This window comes from Peromyscus californicus, unplaced genomic scaffold, assembly GCF_007827085.1.
Source record: "Peromyscus californicus insignis strain IS unplaced genomic scaffold, ASM782708v3 Scaffold_7__1_contigs__length_154581171, whole genome shotgun sequence".
Lineage (NCBI taxonomy): Eukaryota > Metazoa > Chordata > Mammalia > Rodentia > Cricetidae > Peromyscus > Peromyscus californicus.
Genome location: NW_026294595.1, coordinates 4,870,001 through 4,897,791, shown reverse-complemented (window position 1 = coordinate 4,897,791; position 27,791 = coordinate 4,870,001). Strand labels below are relative to the sequence as shown.

At 38.3% G+C, this 27,791-nt stretch overlaps 1 protein-coding gene and 1 long non-coding RNA gene across 3 annotated transcripts in view; both read right to left on the bottom strand.

Moving 5' to 3' along the window:
* Pbx3 (PBX homeobox 3) overlaps positions 1–27,791 on the bottom strand; it is a 202,857-nt gene that overhangs the window by 161,396 nt on the left and 13,670 nt on the right. The window lies entirely within an intron of this gene.
* LOC128102450 (uncharacterized) overlaps positions 25,833–27,791 on the bottom strand; it is a 14,442-nt gene continuing 12,483 nt past the window's right edge. Inside the window, exon 2 of the long non-coding RNA XR_008215414.1 lies at positions 25,833–27,791. This exon is cut by the window's right edge and continues 8,854 nt beyond it. This is a non-coding gene — a long non-coding RNA (uncharacterized LOC128102450).

The following is a 27,791-nucleotide window of genomic DNA, read 5'->3' as shown; positions in this document are numbered from 1 at the left end:
TCACTTTTTCTCCAGTGAACCCTGTTTTAGGGGGAAATAGCCTGAGAGACCAAGATCTGTGTGCTCGTTGTTGTCATTGCTACAAGGATATCTTTGTCTATATGCTCGTTCTGATTCAATGTTAAAGAAACAACTCTACTTGTTAATGAAATATGTGTAGGCTGTAAGTAGGCAGGTTTCTGACCACTCTCAACTACCAGATGAGTAACACTGGCTTGCAGTGAAAGAGAAAATGGTTGGCAGGGAACATCAGAAATTCAATGTTGTATGTTCTGATTCTGGATGTTGCTAGATACACAAATGAAGATACAAAATAGGAAATGGGATGAGTCCAGAAATCTACAGTTTCTCTCCACACATGCTATGGTTTGCATGTCTGTATTCCTTCAAAATCCATGTTGAAACCTAGTCCCCAAGGCAACAGTAGCAGAAAATATGACTGTTGGGATGCAATTGGCAAACTCTAACCTCATGATTGGATAACACCCTTATAAAAGGGCTGAAAGGAATCAGTAAGGTTCCCTTTTTGCCTTGTTGCCCTTCTGCTATATGAAGTCACAGCAACAAGATACCAACTTCAGAGCAGAGACTGAGCACTGGTCAGACAGCAAACCACTTGCATACTGTATTTCCCACTCCCCAGAACTATACGAAATAGATTTGTTCTTTCTTTTTTTTTTTTTTTTTTTTTTTTATATTTTAAACAAATTTACGTTTATTAGGAGTAATGCATTCTCTATGGAAATCAACCAAATGATCTTTTTGGAAGCATCAATTTGTGTAAACTTTTACAAATGTACATTTTAATACATTTATCAAAATGAATACTAAAGAGGCTATGTAAGAAGAACTCACATTGATATTCATTAGAATGAACCCCCAAAGTACCAAACACAGAAAAGTTCGGGAAGGACCCATAATTTAGCAAAAGAATGGCAAACAGGATGGAATAGACTTCAACAGAAACAATGGAGGCCAAAGGCTTGTGAGAACATCTTTAGAGTGTTAAAAGAGAAGAAGCCAGCCCAGACTTAAGAACAAGATAAGGGTCTGTGTGAAATGATGAAAACAGAGACAGGATTAGCAGCAGCGGTACACCTCCCAAATGTAGTGTCAGAAGGAGAGGCTTCCAAGAGAGCAAAGGTCCCCGGGAGAGCAGGTCTCAGCCGCAACCAGGAAAGGAAAAACTTGTGTGTTTGTAAAATGAAGGCAAAGCTAAACACATGTTATTTCATATGTGTGCATATTATATAATATGTCTGAGGTGCTTTTGTTGGTCTGCTGTGTTTGTAAACAGTCTGTGAGGTGGGTAGGAAGCAACTGGAGCTATGCTCTATGATCTTTGGCCCTCAAGAGAGGAGTCTAGTACTGGGTTTCAATTTAGACTCTAGTGTTCGCGGTGCCACCAGAGAATCAGTGTACGATTTCTCCATCATTTGGGGGAACCAGCCACTGAAACAAGCCCCAGGTCTCAGCGGCTTCACGGAGCATTCTCACTCCGGTCAAATGACCAGTTGGCAAGGAGTTTTCTTCTACACAGAGACTGGAGACTCCAGTTCTTACTCTTCCCATGAGATTCAACCTTTAACATTTTCCCGTCTTTTGCATCCTGAGACATAAGGTGGAGTGGGGTACGGGATGAGCTTCAAGCACTCCCAAAGAGCCTTGCCAGGAACCAACATACACCACGTCAGCTCATATCTGCTGCTGAGTCACAGTCACAGTGAGGGGAGGGGATGCACTAACAACACACGATCTCACCTTCGGGGCATGCCACTCGAGAGTACGTGAAGACTAAGACATTTAAGGAAAGTGGTGGGAGGGGGATCTACTTATAAAATGGTAATAATGTGAACCTTTATTAGGTTCTTTCTATGCTTTTGTTTTTCATGTCTATGTTTTACATGAGTTTCTTGCAAATATGATATTGCTGGATTTTTATTGTGATGCTTTTAAAATACATTGTAGTCTGATGTTTAAAGATTAGTTTGCAGTTGTCTATTCTTCATCATCATCATCATCATCATCATGATAGAGACAGGATCTCATTAAGTAGCTCTTGCTGGACTGGAACTCACTCTGTAGACCAGGCTGGCCTCAAACTCACAGAGATCTCTGCCTCCTGAGGGCCACCACGCCACAGTCATCTCACCTCTCTGGCCATCAGGCTTGCTCATGTTGTCTTTCTTTATCTATTATTGGTAGATTCGGAAGCCTTGATTTGTTCTTTCTATGCGGCTCCGTCTCAGTCATCTTGTTAAACAGCAAGTGGTCCTCATTCCCTCCTCCCACTCCCTGTGGGCTTTCACCAGTCCTCTAACATGCCAGGCATGCTCCCACTGGAGGAATTTTCCATTGCCTTTGTTACCACCTGTACTGCTCCTCCCTGGATACCTGTGTGGCCACTTTACAACCTTCTTCAGATGAATGGACTCAAGAAAGTCTCCAGCCACCTATCTCAAAACCTTAAAATTTAACTACATCACCCCTAACACTTTCTATGTCTTTTTTTTTTTTTGGCTTTATTTTTCTCCAGAAACATTTCTGTCTGTATTGGGGTTAAATCAAGTGTCTCATGCATGCTAGGCAAGTGCTCATACCTAACTATTTTTTTTTAACATTTTATTTTGAGACAGGGTCTCACTAAGTTGCCCAGTCAGGCATTGAGCTTGTGATCTGCCTCTTTTGACCTAGTGAGTACCTAGGATTACAGATCTGTGCCACTAGGCACGACTTCTAAGCATGCATGCACACACACACACACAAACACACACACACACACACACACACACACACACACACACACACACACACACACACTATGTACAATCTACATTGACTCTGTTCACCAAAACAATCAACAGAAAGCTAGCACAAGACCCTGAGATTATCTAAAGCTCTGGTAATTCTAACTAAATTTGTTAAGTCTGCAGTCTAAGGCCATTAACTTTACTCATCAGTTATATGAAAACCTAAAGTGTGTTAGTACAGTTCATTGTATGTCAATTATACTTTGGTAAACCTAAAATAAACAAGCTAGAGGGTAGTTGGAAAAGTTGATATCACTAGTAACGTGATAGACTAATTGAAGGTGTGGTTCAGTCATGGAGCACTTGCCTAGCACCACTCAGCCCTAAGTTAGTTCAGTGCTTAGCACAATATACACTCATAGAGATACATATTTATATAATAGATGGGAACAAAACAATGTGGTGGTATTTTACTTGTACTGAAATGTGATTTTAATTGTATGTTAATAAATAAAGTTGTCTGGGGGTCAGAGCTATTAGAGCCATAGCAAGTGCATGGCAGCGGTGGCGCACGCCTTTAAGGACCTGGAGGACAGTACATTCAGGCAGTGACGAGGCAGTCACATGTTTCGGTTTACAACCAATGAGAAGGCAGAACAGCTAGACTATATAAAGACATACACACAGGAAGTAGACCCCTTTCGGAGAGCTCTCTTGGCTGAAGAGGATCACTGAATCAGGAAGGGTGAGGCTCTTAGCTCTGACCTCTTGGCTTTCTTCTCTGAATCGGCTCTGTGTTTCTTACTTAATAAGACGGTTGGGTACATCTACATTTAACATCCCTGTCAGTCCTGTCACAACAGTGTAACCTCAACTTAATTTTAAGAAAACAAGCTGGGCGGTGGTGGCGCACACCTTTGATCCCAGAACTTTGAGGCAGAGGCAGGTGGATCTCAGAGTTCGAGACCAGCCTGGTCTACAGAGTGAGTTCCAGAACAGCCAAGGCTACACAGAGAAACCCTGTCTGAGAAAAAACAAAAATGAAAGAAGGAGGGAAAGGGGAGGGGAGGGGAGGGGAGGGGAGGGGAGGGGAGGGAAGGGAAGGGAAGGGAAGGGAAGGGAAGGGAAGGAAAGGAAAGGGAGGGGGAAAAAATCAGTATATCCTGATACCCCACAAAACAATGCATATCTTCTCAGAATGCCAGGATCATAAAAGCAGAGAAGAGTTAAGGAACTATTCAATTAAGAAAAACAAAGAGGCATGAAAACTAACTAAATATAGATCATGCTCATACTTTAAATCCTTGATAATTTCTTCCCTTTTGTTCTAACACACATTAGTGAGAGGCTTGCTGTAATGAGATGTACAGATTAGCCAACATCATTTCATCAATTTTGTATTGTTAGAAAAGGAGATTTCCCTGTCCTTAGGAAATAGGCAATGATGTTTTTGGTGTTAATAAAGTGTCATTTCTGCAACCTGTAAATGGCTCAGAAAAAAACAGAACATGCATGCATATTTAAGACACAGAGTTTTAAAAGTATGTTATGAAGGGATTGTCTTGAAGAACAAACACAGGCTACAAGGGAAATACTTAAGACTTCCAACCCTCAAACAGAGATCAAAATGTGAGAGGACATCACACAATAATACACACCACTAATTTTATTGTGAGAGAAGAGAGAAGTTATTGCATCAAACCTTTATCAAGAACACTGTTTTCTTATGTAAAAATGTGAATGAAATTTTATAGTCTTTTGTTAATAATAGAATTATGGTAACCAATATATCAAATCACTTGGAAATCATTCACAAATTTCCAGAGGAAATCACTTCAATTGATCATTTCTGAAGAAGAAGAAAAACAATGGCATGAATATGCTCCTGCATAGAAAACTATTGCTTCTCAATAGATACAAACACCAATGGAATTTTGCTGAATGAAAAAACAGAAGCCTGGAGTCTGAGAAGTATTAGAAGGGGAGAAATAGTGGGTATTTTAACACCAACACCACATGCAAGGCACTAATTGTCCACATTAACATGACATTAATATATTCAAGATGTATTTGATCTAGCTCATAAGGAAAGAGATGAAGCTGCACTTCAGCACACATTCATTGAGTGCTTAGTTGTCTAACTACAGTAGAGATGCAGAATAACTTTAGATATAATTAACTCCTAGTGCTCAGATTAGTGTTCCTGCTAAAAACCTTTAAATAAAAAGATACATTTGTGAACGAACATCCCATAAGGCTTTCAAAAACACTCCCACAGCAGTAGCCATTTTAAACAGTTTGTTTCCCTGAGGCATTGGGATGATGTTAAGCAATAAGAATTAAGGAACAATAATTTTGCTAAAATCTAGAGTTCGCAATGCTCACACTACTAATAATACAAAAACTTTGTTGGCACAATAACTTGCTGCTAGAACACAACATTTAGGGCATAAGAATAATACATCAAGGCACTACTTAGGAACCCTCAAGAATTTCTTAGTAAAAGACATCCCACCGAAATACTCACCTAAACAATGTATGTCTACTTGATTCCATGAAAAACTTGAGACAAAAATCTATAAGCAGCTAAAATTTGTCTTTTCATCCTTATCCACATGTCTCTTTCATGCCATCACAGCCCTGCAATGTTTCTTTGCAATAGAACACCTCCATCATTATGCACCACTGAGTCCACAGTTCAAACAATAACCAAACATACAGGCAGGCATGGAAGACTACTATTACTACTTAACCTCAGATACCCTGCAGCATTTATTACTATAATTATTGTTTCTATCCTAACGATAATTCTGAGTTCATAATGACAATAATAAACACTACTGAAATGATGGGTATCCTGACTTGTGCCTCCAGGAAGTCATCAGACATGGAATGTATAAATCTTGGAAAATGAAGTACCAAAGACTGGACAGCACTAAATTTAATGAGTAGATGTCCCTGATCCAAAATGTAAAAACCCAGTTCTGTGTGTCAAAGATACTATAAACATATGGACATTGGTCATCACACTCTAGCTCTTAATATTTGCATCTCATTCTATAAACTTGTTCTTTATGCCTTTCAGGATAGTCATCCATTAATCATCTGTTCTACACTACTCTACTCTCCAATCCATTCCCAGGAAAAGCATTGCTTACCCTGTAATGGTTCATGACACGTCAATGAGGAATACAAATTGTAGGAATGAAACAATGTTTTAGAAAGAAAAGAAAATGTTCAAATTTAAGTCAACAAACCTCCTAGCACAGAGACACTTTTTGTTTCTTTAATTATCACTGTGTCTGTTCATTGTCTACATATTGGATCAGGACTTAAAAACACATCACCTTGCTGGGCAGTAGTGGCATGTGTCTTTAATCCCAGCACTCGGGAGGCAGAGGCAAGCAGATCTCTGTGACTTTGAGGCCAGCCTGGTCTACAGAGCTAATTCTAGGACAGCCAAGCTACAAAAGAAACCCTGTCTAAAAAAAAAAAAAAAAAAAAATCCATATCACCTTAATGTGAAAAGAACAAACAAAAACCTGAAATGTTTAAGCCAGGGCAATTACTAAACAACTTCTAAGCAATTCCAAATAATCAGAAAATTTAAAATCTAAAGATAAATATATTGAGTAAATATCTTAGTAATGTAAATAAAATCTTTAAATTATGAACATTTATGACATTTTTGCCAAAATATTGTGTGAGCATAATTTAACATTGCACATGAAAAAATAAAATTAAACAAATTAGGAGCTTGCTTTTTAAAAAATGGAAGTTAAAGTAATTTCATCAAAAGATAACAAAGGCACCTTTGTTTAGTTATATAGAAATATGACATGAAAGAGTTCCCTGTCTACAGTAAGTTCTTGCATATGTGTGGCCAGGAACACATAAATGCAATGATAGACTATATCAATGATTATACAATGAAGAGAACACATTAAGGTTTTTGTTTTGTGAAGTTAAATACTTCTATTAACCTCCTCTTCCCTTCAGAAGTTCTCAGAACCCAAAGAAATTCCTTTATTTGGGATTTTTTTTTTTTGAAAATTCAATAAAAATTCAATTGGTAGAGTGCTTGCTTAGCATGCATGAAACACAAGGTCTGATCCAGCATCAAATACGTGGAGATGCACACTGGCCCCAGCACTCCAGAGAAGATAGATAGGAGGATCCAAAGTTCAAAATCATTCTCATTTACATAGAGTTTGACACCAGCCTGAATTACATGAGACTGCCTTTAAAAAGCTAAAACACACATAAAATTTCAATAAAAGTAATCATTCAGATACTTTTATGGATTGTTTTAAACAAACAGAGAACACACAAACACATAAATAATAAATAAACTAATGAAAAACCCAAAACCAAACAAATGGGAAAGTAAAGAATAAAAAAAGACAAAAAGAATCCTTAATGTGAGTTTAACAAGCAAGACCCAAGGGGTTAGGACAAAGAATGGAAGAGGAAGAAGGCCGTAGAGTTTATATGCAATCATTCTGGCTTAGGCTATAAATTTCATTAATGAAGACTCTGAGATTTTGTGCATAATTACAGACAAATGTACTAACAATCTTTAGAAACTCCATGGGAGTAAAATAACCATCAGTATATTTCATAATCCTAGATTTTAACAGCTTTTCTAACAACAAGCTGTCTGGGTAATTACAAAGCTATCTGGGAATTACTGTGAACTTTGTACCTTTTTAGTTCATTGACAGAGGACTATTTGTTATTAGCTCAAGTAATAATAATGTATTAAAATGCTTGGTTTATAAACAGGAGGATATATTTGTATTGAGACTACACTGAACTTTGTTCCATGGAAATATATTGTGAAAAACAACACAAAATTCTGTGAATCAACAGCAGGGCCACAGAAATAAAAGGGGCTTCTGTTTCTCTCAGTGTCTCTAATAAATAAAAGCGACTTCATGCCTTGCTTCACACAGTATTGTTTGCTTCTGTAAACTTTGTTGCTTTTCCTTTAGTTAATGCTTTGCTTGTGATCTTATACCTGGAGTAGAAAGCTATTAAATTTTCCTTAAGAACCCTCATCAGCAGATAAATAAGACACACTAATGTATGGATCGTGGATACAACATGAGGAGTTTGGGACTAAGGGTGCAGCTCAGTGATAAAGCTGTCTTTCATTGAGGCCTAGGTCTACTTCAGCACCATAGAAGAAAGAAAGAAAGAAAGAAAGAAAGAAAGAAAGAAGAAAGAAAGAAAGAAAGAAAGAAAGAAAGAAAGAAAGAAAGAAAGAAAGCGAGAAAGCGAGAGAGAGAGAGAGAGGGAGGGAGGGAGGGAGAGAGGAAGGGAGGGAGGGAGGGAGGGAAAGAGAGAAAGAAAGAAAGAAAGAAAGAAAGAAAGAAAGAAAGAAAGAAAGAAAGAAAGAAAGAAAGAAAGAAAGAGAGGGGCCAACATGAGGACTACAGTTACTAATATATAATATATAGTTACTAATTCAGGACTTCTGCTAAATGAGGAAATTATCACTGTTCTTGCAGGGTGGAAGAATGGCTAATTACGTAAGCCGATGGATATGCTAATGTGTGGCAATAATAATTTGACCCCTTATATGTATACATAGCTGCATACACATAGTATCATTTGTGTTGTTTGTTTATTTGTTTTTAAGGAATTTCTAATCGTAGCAATACATGGTTGAGTGTGTTGCTCTGGCTTTCTAAGAATTCAATAATTCACCTTGAATAGAAACCAAATCTATCAGCTAAAAAAGGTAATGGGGTGCCCTGAAAAGTAAAGTGAAGAGCAAAGTGGAGCCCGAGGGAACCCTCCTGTCTTCAGTGCACTCATAAAGCAAGGGACTAAGTGCAGCCAACGGACACCTTGAAAATATTGTACCAGACGTTTAAATGTGCTTAAAACATCTACAGCATTCCAAAACTCCGCTTTTCATTCTAAAGGTGTTCCTAAAACAGAACCTAGGCTCTTCAAGGTGGTGATCCTCTCATTGTAAAACTTCCCTGCATTTTTCTTTTGCATTATATATGAATATCCTATAACATTCTTTTTTATTATAATTCTGTTAACAAAAATATGAATAAGAGCAAGAAGCAAATGAAGGGTCATTAACACAATAGCAAGGGGGTTTTGAACCAAGAAGAACTGGGATGTGGCTACAACATTAATTAGATAATCCCAACACTTACAAAGGACAATCAACAAAAACACTTTAAATATAATTTTTCCTGTGTAAAAATATACTGATTCAAATTAAGAATTGTAAAGACTCCATAGAATTATCTTTACGCCAGGTCTCTTACAGCACTATACGTAGTTAAGAACTTGACTCATGCTTTCTGATGATGCTTAATCAAGAAAGTTCTTTGGAGCACATGGACTCAGCACATAACTTAAAGGATGACGAAACAGTGGGCAGATAGAAAGAAAACTATTCCCTATATTTTAGACCTTACAGCCCCTGGACTGCAAACAATATATCTCTTTTCTTAGCCATAGGCTACCCACTCACAAGTCTTTACAACATCCATGGTGGTGGTAGGAAACAATTTAATACAACAGCCCGCCCCACGGAAAATTCCTACTCCACTTTAAAGGCTTGTCATATCTGTCCCATCAATTGGTGAGAAGAGATGAAAATGGATTCTCAAGAGCAATAGGCTTAATGCACTACCCCTGAGGTAGTGAACCATCCCACTTAGAGGAAATAGTTTTGAAACCTGGTGATATAAGTATAAGATCCATTTCTCGTCTGTAAAAGCAAAGGCTAAAGCATATTAACTGCTATGGTTTCAAATCATCAGTAAAGCTAAAACAGGAGAGCAAGGTAAAGATCTACTTTGTGGTTCTGGACTTTAACCTCGGGAAGGGAACTGAACACATGCCAAGTCCAGTTTCCAATTTTAATTTGAGTTATTCCCACACTAGCAATCCTTTCACTACACAACTAACTGTATACTCCAAAATTCTATACTATGCTGCTAAGAGTCAAAACTGAAATCAGCTAAAGACAACCCAAAATACTGCCAGCAGACCACCAGAAAAGGCTCAGAATAGTAACAGAAATCTTGAGCTGGTCACTACCAGTCAAACTGCCATGCTTGTATGTCTCTTTTTGGGGAGCCCTAAATGCTGCTCTCCAACTGACAGCACTTCAACAGAGCATCTCATAATTAGCTCAAATATTAAAGGCTTATTTTATTTTGAAATGTTGCATAGGAATCTAAATGAACCTCACAACATCAGTGTCAATGAAACTGTTGCACTAAGCCCTCCACTGGTTTCCTTAGATTCATGAGGTACCATCGGAAGAGCTGTGGTCCATATGTTATACATGATTAGCTGGCTGAACCCAAAGATCCACTGATGTTGTAAAGCTAGAACTGCTAAAAAGTGATGTACCAGTTAACTCTAACATGTATGCTTTCATTTCAAAGAATACAACAGCACTTTTAAAAGCAAGTAAAAAAAAAAAATCGTTTGTTCCCTCTGGAAGGGTATGAGACTATACCAGCCAGACATTATGTGAAAACATCACAAATTAGAACTACACTGGTACATTCTTTAAGATATTAAAATCTTACTCTAACTCTACTACAATACATCTCAGATGTGTTTTGATCCTGGATTCTACCGGCAAACCTCCAGAAAGTGTCCCCATTAGCCAGTAATAATCATCTGGAAATGCTTCTGGAGCATGAGCACAAAGAATAAAATTAGAATGGGGCCCTACAAATAAGGACTGTGGAAAGGGAAGCAGGATCACACGGTTTCTCAGCGAGTAGGGGTGAAGCCTATGGCTGCTGCTCTACTACGCCATTAGTAAAAGGCTGTTCTGCCAGAGGCAGAGAAGTTGGTAAGTGAATGCATCAATACTGGATTCAGTGAGCACTGCCTTCAGAACGTAATGGCTCATTCAGTGCAAACATTAGGAAGAGGCTAATGGAAGGGTTTCCTGGCCAGCTAGATAGAACACAGCATGAGGCCCTCCCTTGGTGTGCACACTGAGAAGTGTTTAATTCTGCCTTTGGTTGCTTGGCCCTGTTGTCTTTGGGATGGGGTGGGAACAAGAGACTGTTAACTTACAGAGTTATTAAAAATAATAAGCACAAGGCTCTAGCTACTCTCCGCTTCAGAGACCAGACATAATCTTGGCTAGAGGGATAAACAGGTAATCATAATACTTTAGGGTATCTGTTTGTTAGTTTATCCTTAGCAATCTTTTAATAAATCAAAAACAATGGCATAGGGAAAGCTCAGAGATATACTTCTCACAGTACTGTCCATGGCATCATTCAATTGCAGAAACTGAGCCATAACTGAGTCAGACTTCCAATCTTCTTCCATTCATCTACCTCACTTTAAGAGATTTTTTTTTTATTCTAAGATTTCACTGTTGCCCAAATATAAGATGCATATGACTGTCTTAAAACTTGTTAAAGTACAATTTCTGATTCAGTAGGTCTGGGGAGGAGCAAGAGAATCTACAGTTCTAGTAAGTTTCCTGGTGATGGCCAGACGTTCAACATTGCACACTTTTAAATAGCAAGGCTCTACCAAACACAGAGGTAGAAAATACAGTTTTCCTCCCACACTCCTGTAACACATTTTTCCAGTGACTCTATATCTGCACACTTTAATGTAATCATTTATAAAACAAAGAATACACATAATATAGTCTTTTGCAAAAAAAAAAAAAAAACACTACATATGCAAGAAAACAAAACATATAAGCTCTGTGGCAGTGAGGTTAAAATGCTATCGCATGTTCATGCCGGTGACTGAATACACAGGGTTACAGTACTGCTCTCTACCATGTTCATGCTGGTGATTAAATACATCATGGTATTGTTCTCTAGCATGTTCATGTGGTGACTGAATATGCCAGGCTATAGTACTATTCTCTAATTGTGCACATCTAAAAATCCTCATAACAGAAAACTTAAAATGTGATCACTCACTAAATTCCCTGCAAGAGTGGCTTTATTACATACATTTATTTTAGCATAATGTATTGTAGTTTAAAAATTCATGCAATGGGTACAAAGAAACTCAAGGCTGATGGATATGTTCATTATCCTGACTGCAGTAATAGCATCACAGGTGTACACATAAGTCAAAATTTAACCAAATTATAAATTAAGTATATGCAGTTTATTGTAGATGAAGTGTGCCTCAATAAAGCTGTTTAAGTAACAAAAATAAAAATTATACATTCTCAATTCTGGATTCATGAAAAAGCAAAAACAATAGTGTGAAAAGCATGAGAAACCACTGCTTCCTAGTGTGGAGCCATCAGCTAAGACTGCCAGGGGAGGCCTTCTCCCAAGGGATGGCACCCTGGAGATGAGCTAGCCACTCTCCAATCCATGGACTAAGGCACAGCTTCTTAAACTGGGGGTCTGGCCCACATGTGTAGCAACATAACAAAAATGGGGACTGTGAAAACTTTAACAACAAGCAGAGAAAGGCTTCTGAATATACAATGGCCAAAATTTAAATTTTAAAATGTAATGTATAATATATCTGAGGTTTTTGACTTCACTGCAGTCATGGTTCTAAACATACAACCTGTGCTCTTAACAATGTACATGCTGCCATGACACAATGTCAACAAACACGGCCTGAAACATCTCAGCTCAGATTACACTGGGTGTCATAAACTACAATGTTACTACTGTAGAAGCTTTTCTGCTCTTATAGAAACAAAATGTTTTGGCTTTATTATAGAAAACAGACTTATTAATTTCCTACTGTTATTCCTCACAATGTAGATATCAAATTATTCTATCTTCAGGTTGAATTGTGCTGGAATGTTTTATTTTAAAAATTTTACTTTAAAACTCCATGACTATTAGCCTTCATCTCCACGGTGGACTCAATGGGGGAATTCCTCATACTCTCACAGATCAGTTTAAACTCCTTGTATTTTTTTCCAGCCTTTATCTAAAGCTCTGACTTCTTCCCTAAGAAAGAAACAGATGGAAGTAATGTTGGAATACCCACAGAGCCACACACGGCACCTCAGGTTAACATACTCAAAACTGAGCCCGTTTCCAGGACAATAGCAAATAATGGAGGAAGCAGCACCAAAGGCCAGTCTTTCCTCAGAAACTTTGAAAAGCTGAATAAAAACTGTACAAAGCAAATCCAGAACTCTGGGAGATAAAACTTTACAGCAACAAATGCTGAAGTAACTATGCAGACAACCACCGATAACTCCACTTGCAGGAGATCCAACATTTTCTTCTGGCCTTCACAGACACTGCACACAACTTCAAAAAGTCCCCACAGTCTTTCACAATCAAAACAATTTAAAAGCCCAAGGTCCCGTCTACAATGCAAGGCTACCTTTAATTGTACCCCAGGTAAGATCAAAATCAAAAAGCAAATTACAAAATGTAATGACACAGAATATACATTGCCATTCCAGAAGGGAGGAATGGAGACATAATGAGAAAATACTGGACCAAAGCAGGAACACTGCAATATGTAAAAACAACAAGTCTTGCTGACACACTAGGACCATATAATGCTGGTATGACTGTAAAATGCTATAGTCACCATGGAAATAGTTTGCCATTTCCTCAAAAGTTAAAATAAGGACAGGCAGGCAATTGCGTGCTTGAGGCCTTGTGCTCAATTCCCAGAAACACACACACACACACACACACACACACACACACACACACACACACACACAATTTAAATATAGTTACCATATGATCCAGATCCAGCAACATCTACACATAGATACCAAAGAACTGAAAACATATAATCAAGCAAATGTTTGTACATGGTCATAACCGCATTATTCACAAGAGCCAAAAATGAGAAATATATTTTTATCAACTGATAAACTATAGTACATCCATATAACGGAATATTACTCCGCCATAAAAGTGAATGAAATACTAATAAATGCTACAGCATAGAAGAACCTTTAAAACATTGCTAGCTGAAAGAAGGCAGTGAAAAGACCACACATTATATGATTCCATTAATATGAAGCATCCGGGGAAGATAAATGTATACAGATAGGAAACACGTTTCCATTTGCAGGGAATGGGCAAAAAAATAGTAACTGCATAACAATGGATAAAGAAGGCTTCTTTTGAGATGATGAAAATGTTTTGGAACAAGAGTAAAATGGTGGTTGTGTAACACTGTAACTGGGGGGAAGAAAAAAGCAGGGCAGCGGTGGCACACGCCTTTGATCCCAGCATTGAGGAGGCAGAGCCAGGCGGATCTCTGTGAGTTCAAGGCCAGCCTGGTCTACAGAGTGAGATCCAGGACAGGCTCCAAAACTACACAGAGAAACCCTGTCTCTATTAAAAAAAAAAAAAAAAAACACCACTGTGACTGTACAAAATGACACCAAGCTGTATAGTTCAAATGGTTAATTTCATATTGTTAAATTTTACTTAAATATAAAATAGTATCCTCAAACATAGGGAATAATCATATACTTCTGGCATGCATTGATTGATATAAACACTTAGGAAATAATGTGACATTCTCTAACTAGGTGATAATAAACATAGCACATGGCCCTTGCCATCTCACTCTAGTTCCCTGAGTTAATGACAACACCCCCACTGCCTTCACCCAGAACTAACAAGCACTTTACTTTCTCCTTCCCCATCATGTACACACTGAGTTCATGACGACAGAAAAGACACCACTAGAGGACAAAACATACTCTGTCCTATTCAAGTGCACAGTTCACTGGCAGAAAAAAACCTTAAATACAGTGTCATGAGCATAACAGCACAGTGGGAAAAAAACAAAACATGATGCTGTTGGGCACATAAAACAGGTAACTAACAGAACTGAGAGGCTGGGCCAACAAAAGAGCTCAGCAGGGCTTGCCAAGAAGCCTGGTGACCTGAATTCAATCCTGGAATGAAAGTAAAGGTGGAAGGAGAGAAACAATTCCACAAAGTTATCCTCTGACCTGCACACATGTATACACACAAGTAAATAAGAGATAATTTTTAAAAAGAATTGAGAGTTAAAAACGTGTTCTAGAGCAGTGGTTCTCAACCTTCCTAATGCTGCGACCCTTTAATACAGTTCCTCATGTTGTGGTGACCCCAACCATAAAATTATTTCATTGGTATTTAACTATGATTTTGCTACTGTTACAAATCATAATGTAAATATCTGATATGCAACCCTCAAAAGGGGTCATGACCCATGGATTGAGAACCACTGTTCTAGAAGGACACAGCTCAGGATCTGAAGGATAAATAGGAGTGAGCCAGCACTGGCTTAAAACCCATTATGTAGCAGAGGGTGACAATCCTCCTGCCTCCATCTCCCAAGTACTAGGATGTGCCCCCATGCCTGGATCTCCAAAAGTTTCTTTAAGAAATAAGAGAGCAGATAAAGTAATAGCAATGGCTTGTCATTTACGATGCACCTGCCACATGCAGACAACTCATTAGGTATTGTACACACATTCCCCCTAATCTCCACCACAACCCTGAAAGCTGGGGATTAATGGCCTCGCTTTGGAGGAAAAAAACTAAAGCTCAGAAAAGATTAGGTAACTTGCCAAGGTTACAGATCAATTACGTAGCAGTTAAGAGTGGGACCCAGATCTACTGCATTCAGACATCAGTGTTGTTCTTCGACAAGTTGCCTCCAATCTACCCTTAAGTACTGTTCTCTCCTAATATCAACACATCCTAGTCTCTGTAAACCGCCCTCCCCAAAGTGAACACCAGTTAGAACTATCAGCCTTTAATGCACTGAGACGTGCCAGGCATTGCTCTACCAATTCTAACCAGTACCCAAAGCACTGACCAGTCACCCCAGTAATACAATACCTGACAGATGACCCTAAAAAATGGAAAAGTAACCTTTAAAGTGGTACAACAAGATTTAAAACAGCCTTACTATTCCTAAATATTTCATGCAACTTGTATTTTAGTTTGAGTGAGAGAAGGGAGAAAAAAAAACATCAGTTTATAAATATGTAACTGTCTACAGAGGCAGGTGGTACAGAAGAATCCACTTTTGAGTAAGTCAGTACAATCCCCAGATGCTAAAAGGCTAACACTCACTTTCTTACCCAGGTATCCCTAACCCACCATCACCATGACAATCACCCCATCCTCACCCACCAGCACTATCTCATTCACTCTACCACCACCCTGCATACCAGGTACTGAACTAGATGTTTTTGCATAAATTATTTGAGCTTACAATAAATTATTAATGGTTTGAACAACAGACAAAAGTATGATTTTATATCCTAGTTGGGCTAAAATTAATCCTGAGCATAATTATGATAACATAAGGAAATGCCCTGGCTTTTTTCTTCTAGTATTTGCACCGTTTTAATGAGGTTTTTCTATTAATCTTTGACAAGCCATGAAATGTTGTATCCTCACCATAACCAACCCATGAAATTTACCAACTTTGTCTATGATTCATACCAGGTCATAGTTATAATGTCTTGTATGTATTTTAGCTCAACAACCACTGAAACTTCTCCCATTGAACATAGTAAAAACTCTGCCCACAATTAAAGCAAGAACTGCTAATACGAGCTGTTGAGGTTTACAGCACTGGCTGACAGCTGCAAAGACAAGGCAGCGAGAAGCCTGCATGTGGTGCCCTGGACTTCCCACGCACTTGAACAACAGTGTGAGCTCTGCTAGCATCATAAAATCAATCTCAGATTAGGTAATGAAATATGCACCAGCCTTTTCCCAGAACCTCTGACAAATCACACACAATCCTAAATCTTCATAAATCATGATTAAAGGCAAGTGTATCATCACCACCACATATATCTTCCCCAGCCTGACCCAGAGACTAATGAGAAAAGGCCTAGACTATCTCATCTGATTAATTAATTCAAAATGTCTGCTGTTATTCAAATGTGAGGCTGGTATTATTTGAATAGCACTTGACAGCAGTGCCTGAAGATATCATTTCTGATTTGTGAAGCTGCTGCTGCGTGGCTGATGACAGTTTGTGGGAACGTTCCAATGAAGCTGCTTTTCTAGGCACAGCTGTGGAAGATTTGCCAAAGAGGTGGTTCTTATTGTGTCAGTAGTTGATGTTGCTAATGTTGTCAAATATTTCCAAAACACACAGTCTCTGGAGTCTTTTTTCCTTAAATACTGCCACAATGGCAGCTTTTCCACCTTTCCAATTTGATTTGCCTGAACACAAAACTGCATCACAGGCGCCCTCTCTCCTTTTCAAGAAGCTGAATTGCTCCTTCCAGGATTCACCAAATCCCTCTCACTAGCATTCTAAATACGGAAGAGGAAAAAGAAAGACATCCATGCTGGGATGGGATGGGATGGGATGGGCTGGCTGAAACCTGGATTTGGAGGTCATTTTCCCCTACTGAACTTCATTGCTTCTTTACAAATGTCAGAGGACAATCAAAATGTGTCTTATCCAAAGACTGGTTCCCCTTTCAAAAAGAAAGTACAGTTCTCAGGTCAAAATTAATGGAGCTAAAGGGAGTTCAGAATCCACAGTACTTACATTCAGATCCACTCGTTACTTTGGGAATTTGCTTTTAGTAGTTCAGACAATACATGGCAACATTGGGATCTACCCATGACAGACTCTGCAACTCACAGACCTGTGTGTTAAGTCTAAACGCAAACATTCCTTCTCTGCTATGCTAGTAAAAGATAAAGACAGAACTCAGGGTTATATTAACTATTTCCCCAATTGCACAACCCTCAATCACTCACATTTCTTCTTCTCTGTACATAAAATTCATTTGCTCCTACAAGCCTTCCCCCAACAAGTCTCCTCTATTTCCTCTTTTATGCATTTCATTTTTCATGCTGCATAGGTCCTCAGCTCCAGAAAAAAAAAAAGTCAGTGCTTAATCAACATGATAGTAAGCATAAACCCTATCTAATATGTTCAGATTAAAGAATAAATGTAGTTAATAAATGGTTAAAAGCTAACTAGTGGCTTGATCTGTTTGGGAGGCATCCAGGCAGTGGGACCGGGTCCTGTGCTCATTGCATGAATCGGCTGTTTGAAACCTGGGGCCTATGCAGGATTGGTTGGCTCGGCCTGGGAGGAGGGGACTGGACCTACCTGAACTGAGTCTACCAGGTTGATCTCTGTCTGTGGGGAAGGCTTTGCCCTGGAGGAGATGGGAATGGGGTGGGGGGGGCTGGGGGGAAGGTGAGGGGGACGGGAGGGGGGAGAACAAGGGAATCTGTGGCTGATATGTAGAACTGAATTGTATTGCAAAATAAAAAAAAAAAAAAAGAAATATGGTGGGACAAAAGTAATGTTATATTCCTTCTGATAGTATAATATAAAAAGTTCACTGCTCCGTCTTGGAAAAAAAAAAAAAGCTAACTAGTAACTAAAGAATCATGGACCATTACAGCTGAATGAGATCCTAAGCTTCTAACCAAACTTATTTATTTTGCAAATTATCACTCAGTGACTTGCCCATGCATCCCAGGAAACTTACACAAGCTCTGCATGGAGAACTGTGACTCAACAAATGTGCATCTGTTTGTCTGTCCCTCTTTTCTTTGTGAGTGCAGCCAAGGCTGATTACAGGGCCCACTTTCTAAGGGCAAATAATGTTTTAACTGGAGAGTATTTAGCAGAACATCATACTCAGGAAAGTACTTAACAAATACTACCCTCGCTCAGCCTGGATCAGAAGGAAGACTTGAGGCTATACTATTGTCTTCAGAATCAGTATCCTAAATATCTGTTTTGTTTGGGTTTTTTCAAGTAACTTTTCTGTCAAGTGAAACAGACAAAGAAAAAATGAAGGACTCAGAGTAAATTATATATGTATCTCCCCTCACATAGACTTCCATTGCTCAAAGGTGGTCCACAGTCCTTTAGAAAGTACAGAGTCAGTGATTTTCACAGTTCTAAGATAGTGGCCTTTTTGTTACTGTGTTGACATTTCCATTGATGGGGCACAAAGCAAAAGTGGACGGAACAGCTGGTGCCTTAGCACAAGGCACAGCAGTGGCACCACATCCCACTAACAGTGACAGACATCTGTCTATGCCACTAGCATTACAGCTTAAACAGGGGGGGAGGGGGGGTCACTTCGGAATGACCTTAATGAAACTAACAATTATCAACTATGACTTGAGTATCTGTTTAACATTATGTGACAAAATAAGAATTCTGTCCAATGCCCAATGCCTTAGGCAAAGGCACAAGCACACCTGTGAGTTTTTTAGTTCAACTCACTCACTCAGAATGGCTGACACTAAGGCTTAGAGACTTGAGAGGACAATTTTTTCAAAACAGAACCAAGTAAGCCTGATACCTCAAAAAAAAAAAAAAAAAAAAAAACAATGGATAGTTTGGATGCCAATGACAAAATACAAACTTTTAAGCAAATTTTAGATTTTTGAAACATCCATCACTGCATGACAGCTTTTCAACTCTTAAAATGTTTTCTACCCCAGGGCATCACTAAGCAGTAGAGCAGGTACCTGGTGTGCACTCATTCACGGGGCCCTGAACTGTACCCCCACCAATGAAATAATGTTTTTACATTTAGTGATAATTTGGTGAGTTTTGTGATAACATAGGCAAATAAAACTTTTGAACTGCTAACATTTGGAAGATAAGGATGCCCACCCATACCAATATTTTTCAGATGCTTAAGAAATGATGTGACAAAGTCCTACATAGGTAGAAGAAACAAAGCGCAAACCAGCCAGGTGTAGTGTCAAGTGCCTATAATCCCAGCACTTCAGAAGCAGAGGCGGATCGCCACTTCCAAGCAGCCAGGGTTATACTGGGAGACCATCAGCCATATGAAATCAGACAACAGAAGTAGAAATGAAAATCCACTTGTCTTCTAGTAAGCCTGACAATAAAGAGAATTGCAAAACTGTAAACAATGCCAGTCTTCATGCTATCTTCTTTTGCTTTATTCAGTTTCAAAAAATAGCGTTTGGGATATCATATAATAAGCAGATAATCGCAATGTTATTTATGCTTGTATGCAATGGATTAAGAAACTGAAATATTTTTAATTTGTTTTAATTTCTACTGCAGTTAAATACTAATCTATATTGAGCCCATATAAATAAAAATTCTATTAAGAATATAAAGAGGTCCTGAGATTAAAGAATCTTTGATGTAATTTGCTCAAAAATGTTGATTCAGCAAACTTTAACAAACAAAATACACATTCTTATCCAAGGGATGTGTGCATTTTAAAGAAACTCTACCACGAGGTAAAAAATTAAATCTCGCCGGGCGGTGGTAGCGCACGCCTTTAATCCCAGCACTCGAGAGGCAGAGCCAGGCGGATCTCTGTGAGTTCGAGGCCAGCCTGGTCTCCAAAGCGAGTTCCAGGAAAGGCGCAAAGCTACACAGAGAAACCCTGTCTCGAAAAAACCAAAAAAAAAAAAAAAAAAAATTAAATCTCATAGCACCAAGCAAGAGAAGAGTTGCCAATATGACAAATTGCCAGGGAACGTTTGGCACTCAGGCTGAAACCAATGGTATCATCATCACTACCACCACCACCACCATCATCATTATCCAGTCAACCTAGCTGGAAAGTGGGCATGGTGGCACATCCTTTTAATTCCAGCATTCTAGAGGCAGAGGCAAAAGGATCTCTGAGAGTGTGAGGATGGCCTGGTCTACACAGCAAGTTCTAGGCCAGTAAGGGCTACACAGTGAAACCTTGTCCAAACAACAAGAAGAAAACAAAACAAAAATAAATAAATAAAAATAAAACAAAAAACAAACGAACAAAAAGCCTGCCCAATAAGTCCTTAAACACCTCAAATTCAGATCTCCTGCTCATCCCACATCCTTTCACTTAGCCCACCTCCCCTTGATCTCACTGCTGCCTGCTCTTCCCACTCAGGTAATAATAGTTCAATTCCATTTCCTCAGTTTCTGCCCTAGAAGGTCAGACAAACATTCACTGGGTTCAAGGATCACTGGTGCTAGGAATATGAGTAGGACCTTTGCTGAGAGTAAATCTAACAGGCTCCCAAGAAGAAAGCTTTACAAACTGGGACAAAAGATGCTTTAAAAAGTGAAAGGGAGGGACTGAGGGAGTGAAGGAGGAGGAAGAAAGCGGGGGAGGGAAGCAGGGAACTACAGCCCCACTGGTAAACTACTTGCCAGCATGCATTGAGCCTTGGGTTCCATACCTATCACCAAATAAAAGCTCCCAGCTGGGGTAGGAGCACTCCTGTAATCTCAGCCTTCAGGAGGTGGAGGCAGGAGGATCAGAAGTTCAAGTTCATCTGTGGCTACACAGTACCCATTCAAGACCAGGTCAGACTAGGCTAAATAAGACTGTGTCAAAAAAGAACAAAACAGAAAACAGAACCTGAAATCCCGTGTCTCCAGGAGAGATTCGTTAATGATGTTCTAGGTGTCAATTATTAACTCCCTGAAATTGTACTCAAATCTTTCTAAGTAACCACACTTTTCTAGAAATACAGATAGATACCGACTGTCAGGATGGGCAGATTTATCTATGACAGTACAGAAGAAAATCAAGAATATCTAAATTACATAATTTTTAGCAATAAAGAAGAAAAAGGAATAAAATATTCATCAAATAGTTGTGAACTTTCCACATCTTAATAGTTTCCATGAAACAAAATCCTTGGCAATGTGTGTAATGGTTTTAACTAGCCTGACATCACCTAAACCACAGAGCTGCTGTGATTCACCAGTTAGCAGTCCCAATCACACCAGTCACCTGCACTGTTTTCAGTACAGCCATTCAGAAAGTCACCATTTCCATGGCTCTAGAGTACAAATATTTAGTTTCTAAGGGGGAAAAAAAAACCTCTTTCAAATTACTCTAACAGTTACAACTAACAAAGCAGGTACATAAGGATCATGATTTTCCATGTCTTTCACTTGATAAGCAACAAACCAGTGTCCAGTTCAAACTAGGAAATAAACGGTTCAACAAGTCTGTAGTGTGTGTAAATTCAAAAGTCCAAAGGAACAAAAACTTACAACAATTAAACAAAATAATACCTTACCACATTCTGTGTTTCTGATCATGCTATTTAAAATTAGCACTCATTTAAAATAACTCATGATTGTAGTACCTTTTGATTTAACTAATCCAGGACTAATCTTTGGACTAATCAAAAACACATGACCAATCAGTCATCTTTGAAGATAATTATTTAATTTATCATTAACTTAAACAGGGATTTCTGTAGTTTATAGACTGAAAACTCAGCTACAAAACTGAACAGGATAAAATGAATATAAATCAATCATTATGACAGATGAACTTATTTGAAAGTCAAAATGAACAAAATATTCTATGTCAGCAAAATGTCTCTTGTCAAAATCTACTCTTTAAGATTTCATTATCATGTACTAAAACAAATATCCTTTCCAACTCTACAGAGAAACATGGCTTACATCATAATTCAAAACTTCCTTTTAGGAACATAAATTTTCCTACCTCTGAAATATATTGCTTGATCATACTTAGTTCTAAAGTAAAAACCTTAAAGGTAAATTAAAGCAACATTAAGCTTGTTACTGATTTTCAAACAGAAGTTTTTCTTTTAGAATATCACCATTAATGATAACAATGGCAATAGTAATATATATAAATTACTTTTATAAATAATTTACATATAAATTACTTAAGATCTAAGTAAGCAACTTTGGCAGTTTTCCCATATATACTGTAGCTGATATAAGTAAGATAAATTTCTAAATGAAAGATGTCTTACTTTAGGGTTTCTATTGCTGTGATGAAACATCATGATCAAAAGCAAACCTGGGGAGGAAAGGGTTTATTTCAGCTTACACTTCCAGGTAACAGTCCATCACTGAGGGAAGTCAGGGCAGGAAATCAAGGCAGGAACTAAAGCAGAAGCCATGGAGAAACACTGCTTACTGACTTGCTTGACTGGCTTTCTTACATACCCAGTACTACCTACCCAGGGGTGGCACTGTCCCCATTGGGCTGGGCCCTCCCACATCAATTAAATCAAGAAAATGCCTCATGGACTAGCCTACAGACCAATATTATGGAGCCATTTTCTCAATTAAGACCCCCCCTTCCCAGGTATGTCTAGTTTTGTGTTGACAAAAATCAACCAGCACAAAGAATTTGAAGATTATAGTACAAATTCAATGTGTTCAATTGTGTGCGTGTGTGTGTGTGTGTGTGTGCGCGCGCGTGCATGTGTGCAGAGAGAGAAGATAAAAAGACCTTGGCTTCTAAATGCTTACAGTCCCATAGAGAACAATGAGAGGGAAAAAGAAAGAAAAAGTCCCTCCATACCTAAATGAATCTTTATAGCATACTACTTATAAGTATTAACTTAGGCCAATTTTATCTAATTATGACTTTAATGACTCAGAAAACATCAAGATTTATTAATTATCGACAAGAAAAAGCCCCTCAAAGTAGAATAAGTGAAACCTCTCCTATTCTCTCCCTTAGCTAATAATTCAACACTCTTTCCTCCATCCTCTAACCCAGACAAACCCCTTCTCATCGCTGGCTATCTCAGTAAACACTTATAACTGCTCACCCTACATGTGTTACTTGGAAGTTTAAAAATGAACAAACCAAAAGAACAGGTCTAGCTGAGAACATCATCATAAAATCCTGGCTTTAAAGATGAAGCACTTCATTTGTCTATTTCGAAAACATGTCTGTTTAGAAGGCTTACAGGATACATGATAAAAAAATACTCTGAAACACAGGAAGACAAGACAACTTGTATCACTTGCACCCATCTCCACTCAACTAGCTTCCTGGCACTAAGACAGCTTGTGATCACACCCTCGAGTATCAGAAGGGTATAGTATTCATTCATTGAAATATTCATCATTATTTCAATCTTTGTAAGAACTAAGTTCTTCAAAATATAAACAGAAGCAAGTTTAAATGGTGCCATTTAAAAACTCTGTGGCCGGGCGGTGGTGGCTCACGCCTTTAATCCCAGCACTCGGGAGGCAGAGGCCGGCGGATCTCTGTGAGTTCGAGGCCAGCCTGGGCTACCAAGTGAGCTCCAGGAAAGGCACAAAGCTACACAGAGAAACCCTGTCTCGAAAAACTAAAAAAAAAAAAAATAAAAAATAAAAAAAAAAAAATAAAAACTCTGTGACCAAGGCTGATGCTAATGTCGAATGTTTCTAAAGTCTCCATAAAAACAGGTAACCAGCAGAGCATGGGCTGCACACCTTTCATCCCAGCACTAGGAGGGCAGAGGATCTCTGTGAGTTTGATTCCAACCTGGTCTACATAGTAAATGTCAGCCTAGGCAAAACTACATAGTGAGACCCTGATTCAAAATAAATAAATACATAAAACTAGGATCATCAAATTATCAAACAATTACTCTTCTGCTAGGTTCCAGATGATTTAAAACTGTAACCTTCGCAGCACCTCCTTCAAAACACAGGCTGAGATTACAGACTATCTTGACAACTAACAGAAAGAGAGGAATAGTGATTTTTCTGCCTTTGTTTTTGAATCATCATATGATCATATGTAGAGTTATAAAAATAAAATACAAGATAGTATTAACTTTACCAAAACTGTCCCTGAAAAATAAAGTATTGCAAACTGTCAGCAAAGGCAACTCTAAGCAATGATGTAAAACTATAATATTCCAAGGTTCTCAGAGCCATTTTCAAATCTTAAAAGCTTTACCCAGGGAAATGTGGAGTGTATTTCTAAGCAAAAACCGAAACTTTTTGCAAAACAATGTTTTTATTTTAGCATGTAGTTCCCCCAAAGGCGATACACTCTTTATTCCTGTTCTGTGCCTTAAGACAGAATCTGCTTTTATCCCTCAGCAAGATATGAACCAGCTACTAGCCTGACAATGCCAAGAACCATGACAAAATGGATTATTAATGAGAAACTGAACTCCAGAACTCTATTAATTTATGTCTTCCTGTCGGATCCAAAAGATATATCAGCCTTCTCACTCCAAAGAAAAAAATGCCAACACTGTACTTTGTTTTAAAGTTCTACACAGATGAAGAATTCATTATCCAAAGTACAGTTCTGTTATTTCAGGCTTTCTTGTAGAATAAAGAATCTTTATCAAATGCCTAAGAAAGCTGCTGACAAGTGCAAGTACCTTGCAAAATATATTTACGTCAAACATTCACTGAGGAAAAACAGGGGGAGGGGCAGAGGAAAAGGTGACAGCCCCTGCAGCACCCTTGTCCCACCCTGTCCTAGCAGTCTCGAGAAAACTAAGCTCTTTTAATTCCTATGATAACATGGTATGCAGTATTAACACAAGTGTATGTTTGTAAGCTTTTTTAATTCTTAATTATACTAATTATTCTGACATGAAGGGAAATGATCTAACAAGGAAAGAGAGGAATGTGTGATTTCTTTATGCATAAACAACAATGTTCAAATGACATAAAATATCCTTTTAAGCTTTCATAAAAAAATCCATCTAATCTATGCTTATCATAATATTTATGAAATAAAAAAAAAACAGAGAGGAAAAATTGCTATAATGTGCTCTGTGTGACCTCTGCTTTCTACAGAGAATGAAAACAGGCTTTTGCTTTTCAATCCCCATCAAAGTGGAGTAAAAGGAGGAACGGCGTTCCCGTGCTCACTGCCATTAATCATTGCTTTCTTCAAGCAAGTGCGTATTAATTTCTGTCATCCCAAACATCATCGAGTATTGTTACAGCACCGTTCACTCCTCATTCACCACCAGTTGTTACCAGTTTCCCTACACTGAGCAAAGACAGGGTGAATCGTGTGGATTTCAGTGTTAGAGGCCTTTATCCCTGGGGTGCTGACACCAATTAAGCCATTTCAAGAAGAAATGAGAACAGGCCCAACCCTTCCATGTAACAAGAGCTTGCACCTAGCTTTGGCAGGTTGCCATTTTCTCTGGCTTCACACTATAGAAATACTCTTCTCCACATCTTTCTGAATGATTCAGACTGTTTTCATGGAATCAGTAACAATATCTTTTTGTTCATTCTGCAAGTCCAGACGTAATGTCCAACACAACCTCATACAAAAGCCCCTGCTAATCCAGATGGTAATCCAGAAAGACGGCACTGTAATTGCAGAATCATCTGAGTCAGAGTCAGAAATGAAAGCATACACTCCTTTAATCCCAGGACAAAATTTTTAACAGGCATTTCAAACAAAAACAGTCTCCAAAAGCTACTGCTTTCCTCAAACTGGGTTAACCAAAGATAAAACATTTTATCCCACTCGCTCCATTTCAGCACAATACTATCTGAGAGTTCATACACACAGGAATATAATCCCGATACTTCCAGTAGAATCCGCACAGTTTGTGTCCAGTTCAAAGATTATAGCCAAACACTCAATTGGCATTTGCTTAAGGACCACGCTTTATAAAAGGGTACCAAGTCAAAAACAATCTGTTCAAGAAAATGTAATTAATATAATTTTTGCATCACTAAATACAGAGATCCATCAAATTCTTTCACCATATTGTTGATTTTTTGACTGCTTTAGATCTAATCGTTCTCCTTGTTTTAGACATTTACATCTGCTTTTAAGTTTTTATGGTTGCCTGTTGGCAGGCAGCAAAGTGGAGCTGTCGATGCTACTGCAGAATAATGCAAGGTTTGTTATGAATTAAATATTAGAAACCTTAACACAGCGGCCAATAAGAATTATTTGCCTTATTAAAGCAGCAGAAGACGCTGATTAAATTTTCATTGCATTGCAGTCTTTTTCCCATTTCTGCTTTCAATTCATCATTCTAATGTATGAAAGGCTCGCCGAATAATGGCAGGGGGACTTAATTTCTGGAATGCAAATATCGCAAAGAAAATACCATAAATACCCGCCCAGAAAACATTAAACAGTCAGTTCTAATTAAGTGAATACTAGCTAAGTAAATATTCTCTTAAAGGGAAAAAAATAACTCAAATGTCAAGAATTCCAGAAGGAAAGCACAATTACCTATATCACAAATATAGACAGATACACACTGTGGGTAGACTGGATCTTGGGGGAACTGGCACTTCTTACATCCTTCTTAGGCCCTAAAGCACTCTGAAGGAAGAGAAGACCATGATTATATACAGCTTTGCACAATTTCTGAAATTTAATTTTTACAAAAAAAAAAAAAAATGACAAGGATATTAAGAGCAATGTGCACAATGTAGCGCTCAGCCAGAAGACCAGCCAGCGCTTCTGAATCCCTACATTATGTTTTAAATGTACATTTACTGCTGCAGATATATTTAGGGAATAAACTGCCCCTGCAAAAATACCATAATCACAGGTCCTATACTGAAGGTTGTTCACGTTTCTGCCTTAATGTGAGGGAGAAAATGAACTTCAAGTATCCATTTCCCCTAGAGAAAATCTCTTCCTTGAAACTCTGCAACTAATGAAATGGGGATCTATAAATAGCAGCATCATTACCATGAGAGCCTCTGCTCGGGACTATCTCTGCAGCTGACCCTCTTTATACTAATAACTACCAGGCTTCAGTCTCATTCCTCTGTACGGTGATCAATATTGGGACAGTTAAAAATGTGATGGAAATTTAACCCAAAGAAATGGTATTCACTTAACAAGTTTCCTAAAAGCACACAACCTGCCTATACATTCTATCCTGCTGCCCAGACTTTACTCGGAAGGTGAAGCTCTGGGTTTTGGCTTTGTTGTTGTTGTTATAATCATTATTAACTGAGATGAGTAGGACTCTGAAGCCCTTTTTCTAATGGTATAGAGATGTGCATCCTGACAAGACAAAAGCCGTAATACACCTGAAATGCTCCCTGCTGAATCTCTCTCGATGAACTCATTAAAATGGTTACTCTATTCCAAATATTATCCACTGAAGCATTACTGTGGTAAACTCTTGCTTAAATTGCCGAATACAGCGATGGATAAAAATCGGTGAGCATTTAATCAGTAAATGTAATGATTTGGAACAACATTTTACTCTTATTCAAAATACAATAGTTTCAAATGTGATAGATCACTCTAAAAAGTTAACCAATATTTAATATTACCATTTATTATAAATTAGGCCCTAATAAAGAACGCATATAAAGAATCTG